General features: G+C 36.6%; 1 protein-coding gene and 1 pseudogene across 1 annotated transcript in view; one reads left to right on the forward strand and one right to left on the reverse strand.

The window, feature by feature from the left end:
* The window catches only part of LOC102834904, an 11086-nt pseudogene extending 5633 nt beyond the window's left edge, over positions 1-5453 (reverse strand).
* MTA3 (metastasis associated 1 family, member 3) overlaps positions 1-7998 on the forward strand; it is a 186797-nt gene that overhangs the window by 87984 nt on the left and 90815 nt on the right. The window lies entirely within an intron of this gene.

Genomic DNA, 7998 nt, shown 5'->3' on the forward strand with positions numbered 1-7998 from the left:
GGTTCACAGAAGTTTACTGAACACTGTAGGGCCTAGCTCACCGCCTCACTGCTGCTTTTCCCTCACTTCCCCTTATCGGTGTCACCAATCACAGCGTGTATTCCCATTGATTCTTAGTCTTGGAAGGGGATTTTCTCTGAGGGGACCCGACCACTTGCCTTGATGTTTCCTGGGCAAGCAAGTTGCTTGTTCTTGTAGTAGCAGTCGGTCTGCCTATGAAACCTTTTAAATTAAAAAAACAAACAAAACTTTTTACAGTATTGATCTCATACAATGTTTTCCCTTTTGTGACTAATTTCTCTCAGCATAATGTTTTCTAGGTTCAATCATGTTGTAAGGTGTTTCATAGAATCATCATTATTATTCTACATTTTGTAGTATTCCATTGTGTGTATGTACCAAAGTTTGTTTAACCATTCTTTTGTTGATGGACATTTAGAATGTCTCCATCTTTTTGATATGTCTCTCATAGACAGCATATTGAAGGATCCTGTTTTCTTATCCATTCTCCTCTTTATATATCTTGAATGGTACATTTAATCCATCTATATTCAGTGTAATTATCAATGGTCTTAATTGATTGTTGTCAGTTTTCTGTGTGTGCATTTTGTGTTCTGCTAGATTTTTTTTTCCATATAATTTTCTACACTGAGTTCATTTTGCTTGTGGGTTTTCTTTTCATTTTCATTTCCGTTATGTTAATGTGTACTAATCTTTTTTGACCTTTTTTAAAAAAAAAATTGATGTGTAGATTTATTACTTTTCTTTGACCTTATTCTCTATTTTTTCCCCTGCTTAAAACAGTCTGTTTTTTCTTTAAATCTACTTTACTTCCTTACCATTTGGGAGTTCTGTATCTACACTATTCCCTCATTTTGCTTTGTGGTTGACTTTTTATACATTGATGTCTCTGCTTCCCTGTTTCTAGTCTTGTAGGTTTGTTTTGCTCTAAATACTTAAATGTCTGAATTGAGTTCTGGGTGGTGTTGTCATGTATGGTAATCTCAGGTCCTTGTTGGCTGTTGGTTTTCAGTTCACGGAATACCCTTTTTTGTAAAGTTGATATGGTTATTATCTCATGTTGAGTACCGTGGATTCGATTCTGACTCATAGCGAACCTGCACAGGGTTTCTTTATGGGAGCAGGACGCCTCATCTTTCTCCTGCGGAACTGCTGGTAGTTTCAAACTGCTGACCTTGCGGTTCACAGCCCAATTCGTTATCACTACGCTATGGTTATTGCAAATTCCTTTAATTTCTATTTATCAAAAAAAGTCATAATTTCGCTGTCATGTTTGATGGACAACTTTGCTGGGTATATGATTATTGGTTGGCAGTCTTTTTCATTCAGAGTTTTGTATATGTTATCCCATTGCCTTCTTGCTTTTATGGTTTCTGCTAAGAAATCAGAGCTTAGTATTATTGGTTCTCCTTTGTAGGTAAGTTCATGTTTTCCCAACTTGTTTTTAGGAGTTTTTCCTTGTCTTTGATTTTGGAAAGTTTGATTATGATATGTGTTTGTGATTTTTTTTTTTTTTTTTTGGGTCTATCCAGTTTGGGATTCATTCAGCTTATTTATATGCTTATCTTCTCATCTTTCATGATGTTAGAGAAATTTTCTTCCAACAATACTTGGACAATCATCTCTGTACTTGGTTTTTCCTTTCCTGGAATTCCAGTCAGCTGTAAGTTCTTCCCCTTCATGGCGTACCACAAAACTCTTAGGCTTTCTATGGATTTTTTTTTACTCACCCTCCCGCCCCATAGTTTTTCTAATATACTCTTGTTAAGAGATTTATCTTCAAGCTAATTCGGCTTCCATGCTTCACGTCTTTGGCCTTTCAATGTATTGTCCATTTCTGAGCTCTTAGTATTAATCTTCTGGCTTTCTTATTGCAGGTTTTATATTGTTTCACAGTTTACAGTAATGTTGTCTATTTGCTCTTGCAGTGTTTTCCTGAATTCTTCTCAAGTTCTTAATTGTGTCCTCCTTGCTTTCCTCGATCTTTCATCTTTCTATTGATACTTTGAAGATACCTAATTATCTTTTTTTCCCTGTTAGTTCCATTACCTTTTCTTCCTCAGAAATGTTTTCTGCATCTTGGTCATTTTTCTGAGCAATTCTCTCTTGTTTCTTGGTTTGAGGTAAAATTGTCTGTTGTCTCTGGGGCATTGTGGGGTCGTCATATTTGTAACGACAAACAATGCAGTTATTGCACTTGGAGGGGAAAAATCTCTGGTGGGCTCCTGCAATTCAAGGAGCTCTTTAGGTGGTTGTGGAAGGGACATGATAGCAGAGTTCCTGGCCATAGATGGAGTTCCTATTGGCCTTGGTGTTATCTCTGTTCAGAGCACTCCATCTGGAAGTAGTTTTAGTTGGTTCCAACTCAACTACCCTGTATAGAGTTTCCAAGTGAGCAGCTGATGAACTTGAACCACCAACCTTGCTTTTCAAACCAACCTTGCAGTCCAGCACATTAACACAGCGCTACACCAGGACTACTTTTACCCTGTTAACACACATTGGGCATTCATGCTGTGTGTCACTGCTCTTAGTGGAAATGACTGCGTGTTTCCTGTTAAATGAAATACTCTGTCTGTAGTTTGGTTTGTCCTTCTAATCCTCATCTATCAGTCAGCCTGCCTCAATGGTGACATTTGTGAATTTCTTTACAGTGACTTTAGATTTGTTTCTAATCATCCTGCTAACCTGGAAGTATGATTGTGGTTGTTTGTTAAGTGTCCATTTGATTACCACTCATAGTGACCCTTTATTGGGTTCACAAGGAGCAGCTGGTGAGTTTGAACTGTTGACCTTGTGGTCTAATGCTTATCCTGTAGTGTCACACCAAGACTCTACATCAGTATGTTGGTATCTCAGAAAACTCTTAATTCCTTATGTTCTGCTTAGACTCTAAAAATATCACCATCCTCCCCATTGGTATTGGTATGCTGTGTGAAACATCTTTCAGTTAAGTCCTTGAATAGAAATAGCACTTTTCAATATTAAGATTTATCTGTTTGTGTCTGTGAAATTGCGTTATCAAAGTGTCTTGGAAATGCAATGTGAATCTGGTAAGTTATTCTACATGACAAAACATTTTTATCTGTTTTCTAAGGATGTAATTTGAAATACTATTTGGTTCCTGTTTTGTCCCTTGAGTCATTAATATTTGAAGATAAAATACTTTCCTCTAGGTGATCATATCAGAAACTAATAAATGAACAGGAAACATCTGTTAAAAGATCTTGTTTGTTTATTTGTAGTTTGACCAAACATGTTTCAAGACTCTCTGAAGTTATTTTTCAGTAAATGAAAGTAGATTGCCAGAGAAAGTGTATGTGTGGCTGCCATGAGCAGTAGGATGCTGGTTAGGATGAATGCTTAGTGTGATGGAGGCAGGATTATTGCTACAATCACAGAAAATTCACCAGAATCCCTTCCTTTTTTAAAACTTTTAAAAGTGGAGGCTGTTAATGTTAAATCGACATGGTTCAGAATTCTCAATGACACTAAAACAGGAGGTGTACAACAAAATGTCTCTACTCCCTAGTCTTCCAACATTTTTAGAATCTTTTATTTACTCCTTGAAATGTTCCATAGATATGGAAGCCATGAGATGTGTGTATGTCTAAAAGTAAGTTACAGAATATTATGATACTGTTATATTATAACTAATAGTTAACTTGAGGATTGTTACACATAGATCATAAAGAACTGCCTCATTCTCTTTTATAACTTTTTTTTTCCTGATCTATTAATTATCATTAGTGATTAGGTAGTTTATTTTCATCTTTTGGTGATAAAACAGTATACTTCCACTGAAGTCATTTTGCACATGCATGACAGTGTATGTGCAAAGTACACTGCATCAACTAAAATAGTTTAAAATGTCCAAATTCTTTTTCTTTGGTATATATTGTAATTCTTTTTTATATTTATATTTTGGTCAAAGGGAGGGTCAGTCATAATTTAATTTATTTTAAAGTTATTTTTTAAATTTAATGCATAAGATGTCCCTGGGTTAAGAATGTCCGATGTACAGACTGCTTGTTTTTAGGAATGGACTGCCATAAAGCCTATTGTAGTAAACATTGGCATTGAATACCGTGGTTTGTAATGAAGACTGCTTGCACTACTTCCTCATTATTAGGAAAACATTGTTTGGCTTCAGAGTTTCAATTGTTTGTATGCTTGAGGCAGGAGAATACACACTCACCTTTTTAAGTCAGAACCTGTTGCCATTAATATTGTGTTGAGTGTTATAACTTTGTGTTTGGCTAAAATTTTTCTCTTACCTACTCTGAAACCATGCCTCCCTTCTGTGTAAATCCTTTGCAGATACTGGCGATGCATGAAAGAAAAGGAAAATGATTATGGTGGATATAATATAATTGGGAAGAATGAAACGTCATCCGCCATTGGAAAAGTGTTAGGCTGTCATCTGTCAACCATTGGAGTAGTTTTAAAGGATAAACTGAGAATAATGGTGTATATGAATGGTTGTGTCCTAAAGAGAACTACAGTTAGTACTGATCAGAGCAGTAGTTGCTGGAGTCCTGCTGTAATAGTGGTTTATAAATTGGTCTGCTAAAGGCAAGGTCAGCCGTTTGAATCTACCAACCACTCCGAGGGAGAAAGAAAGAGGCTTTCTTCTTCTGTAAAGAGTTATAGCTTCAGAAACGTATCTAGGGCCACTATGAATTGGAACTCACTGGATGTCATACAGCAGCGGCAACAACAGCAATGCCGTGATTTAATTATTGAATTGGAAAAGCTGTTGATAATTTGGTTAGATGATAGTGTAATTTGCCTACTGTTTTTTTTGTTAAGTGCTGTCGAGTCAGTTGATTCATAGTGACCCTATGTAGGGTTTCCAGGGAGTGACTGGGTGGTTTTCAGCTGCCAACCTTCTGATTTGCAGCCAGTGATTAGCCTGTAGTGCTACACCAGGTGTCCAATGTGCCTTATGTGCTTGCAAGAAAAGGCTCAAAGCCTTTTCAATGATTTAAAAAACATAATCATGTGTAGATGATTATGGTGAAGCATTTGTTATGATTTGGGATTTATTCAGTTGTTTCAAAGGGAGGGCATATTTATATAATATTAAAGAGCCAGGTGAAGCAAGGAGTGAAGGCTGGGATATACAAATCCCAGAGCCAAGAAGTTTTGGAGAAAGAGTAAACCAGAGCCTTTGGTGTCATCGAAGCAGGGAGGTTCACCGAAGTTGCTGTACAGCTGTCATTTATCATGAGAAAAAGAAATGCTTTACAAATCTCCCTTGAATGCCTACTTAAAGAATTGACTTCAGTAGAAAACTCACCTCCAGTAGCTGAATCAGTCCCTGACCGTCTAGCACCAGATCCACCCTCTTGAAGTCCAGGCCCATCATCTCCAACAGCCCTCTCTCCAGCATGTCCAGTATGCATGATGTCAATGGGACCATTAGTCATGGTCCTAGCTGAGATGTTTTAAGAACTGTTTCTTAGCGTTTTCTTTACAATAATGTATACCCCACACCATGCACACACAGATTCTCTTCAGTATATTAGTTACTTGTATTATTTCTGTATATTATGTTTAAAATGTTTTAGTGCATTTGTAAATTTTTTCTTAAGTGTATATAGACACACTAAGACCATTTGAGTAACTGACAATAATTAACAACCATTATACCTGTTTTGATTTAACTTAGAAATTAGACTTAGGAATGGATCTTGTTCTTAACCCAGGTACTGACTCTGTAATGTGTCTTTTGAGACCTTTTGTCTTACAAGTAGATCTTCAGGGAAAAGTCAACTTTTTAAAGACTATATATATTGAAAAATTGTAAAACTAACTTTTAAGTATATAAGTAGTAGAACCCCACTGTGGACTTGTAAGTCTCCCTTTAGTTTGACTATTATTGTTTAAAAAAAAATTTTTTTTTTTGGAATCTTAAAAGAGTTCTAATAAAAAAATCCTGCAGGTTTCACTATGCCAATTGTTTTGCTTTGAAATGTTAGGTTTGGGCAATTTTCTGTGTATCTGTCAACACAATTTGAATTAGTCAATAGGGTACTATTGATTACTATAAGTAGTGCTACTTAAGAAATGAATTTTACATGAGAAAGTTAATTACTTACTGTGGGTAGGCTCTTAGTATTGCTTAGAGGAGGAGGAGGGCTGGAGGAAAAATGCAGTAAATGGAGGATAATCATATCACAACTTAATAATTTAAAGTCTACATATTTAGCACGTTTGTTTCTTGGAAGTTGTGTTTTATGCTATATAATCTTCTCTTGGAAATGATCATCTTTACTCCTTTATAGATTGAAGTATTTTTCTCCAACCAAAATCAGAAGAGAGACCTGGGTTACATGCAAAGTATACTTTTCTGTTGTCCTGATTGTTGATGCTCCACATGGTTGTAGAAATGTCGGGGAGATTTTCTTGGTAATCAAACAGTGCATTTGTCATCCTGTCCTGGAGAATCGGTAGCAGCGCGGTGCCTCCTTTTGAAGCAGTAGACCTGCAAATCACAAGGTCCATGGTTCAGGCTTGCCAGCTGCTCTGTGAGAAAAAGATGAAGTTTCTGCTCTCTCAAGCATTTAAAGCCTCAGAAACCCTATGACGCTCACTATGAGCAGGAACTTACTCAATAGCATTTAACAACAGTAGCATCCTGGAGAAGAGGATCTTCCCCATATCTCCCATTCTTTAGGCTTTTATATATCCCACTTTCTCCTCCCCACACATGGGAATTATGGCACCTAGAAGAGGATAGTTTTTCCTTGGAGTCCTCCTTTGCAGTTTCTCTCCTGTGAGCCTACGTGGTCCCTTGTCGCTTTACCTCCTTAGTTCCTTGTTATCATCTTCTTTTAGGCGGGCCTTCAGTCTTTTCTACAGGCCACAGATACAACCAAGTTGCCAGAATACTGCTGATCACCTGTATTCTCTAAACTCCACTCATTTATTAATTCCAAACATTTAATACTGACTTTTCAGTCAGTCCTTAACCTAGGGTGGTACCTACTGCCCTAGTTATCTAATGCTGCTTCCGCACAGTCTAGGATTCTGCATGTGTGAGTTTCAGGGTGCCCGCTCTAAGGGAAGGAAGACTTCCTCTTTCTGTTGTTCTGGAAAAGTCAGTATCCTTATTTCTTGGTTCCTTGGTGATCTTCACGTGGTGTGACATGTTCTTCACACCATCACTACTTGCTTAATCTGCTCTTTTTATTTCTCAAAAGAGATTGACTCAAGACATACCCTGCACTAATTCTGCTTCATAAACATAAAAAAGAAAATGTATTCTGAGATGGATTCATAATAACAGTTATAGGAATTTGGATTTAAAACACGTGTTTTGGGGGGACACAATTCAACATATAACTACCTACCCAAAGAGATTTCCTAGGGTTTTTGTCTGCCTTGAATATTTAATAACCATTCTTAAAGTAGTAAAATAACAGAACATAAATCTTTGAAAGAAAAAAAAAAATTAATTTTCTTCTAATTTTTTGTCTCTTTATCCTAAAGATAGATGTTATTGTTGTCTAGTGCTATCGAGTCAGCTCTGACTCATAGCAACCCTGTATAGGGTTTCCAAGGAGTGGCTGTTGAGTTTGGACCTCCAGCCTTGTGGTTAACAGTCCATTGCTTATTTATCATACAGTGCCATATTATTTTGTCACTAATGTGTGAGAAAGCTTCATGAAAAAAAATCCATTATCTTTTTATTGCATTTTCCCCACAACATTTTGGAAGCCTTCTCTCTCTCTCTCTTTTTTTTTTTTTTAGGTTTTTATAAAGTTTTTATTGTTAATTGAGTGATAGTTCAATGTGGGAACATCAGTTTTACACTCATCGTTTCATTGCAATGATTACAATCTCTTCTGTGCATCATCATTCAATAGTATTTGCTTCTATTCCCTCTGTTTTCTTTTGGAGGCGGGGAAAATGTACACAAAAACATTCAGGAATATATAATCATTTAAACAACCAAAGGGCACATTCTGC

The sequence above is a fragment of the Chrysochloris asiatica genome, unplaced genomic scaffold (genome assembly GCF_000296735.1).
Source record: "Chrysochloris asiatica unplaced genomic scaffold, ChrAsi1.0 scaffold00024, whole genome shotgun sequence".
In the NCBI taxonomy this organism is placed as follows: Eukaryota; Metazoa; Chordata; class Mammalia; order Afrosoricida; family Chrysochloridae; genus Chrysochloris; species Chrysochloris asiatica.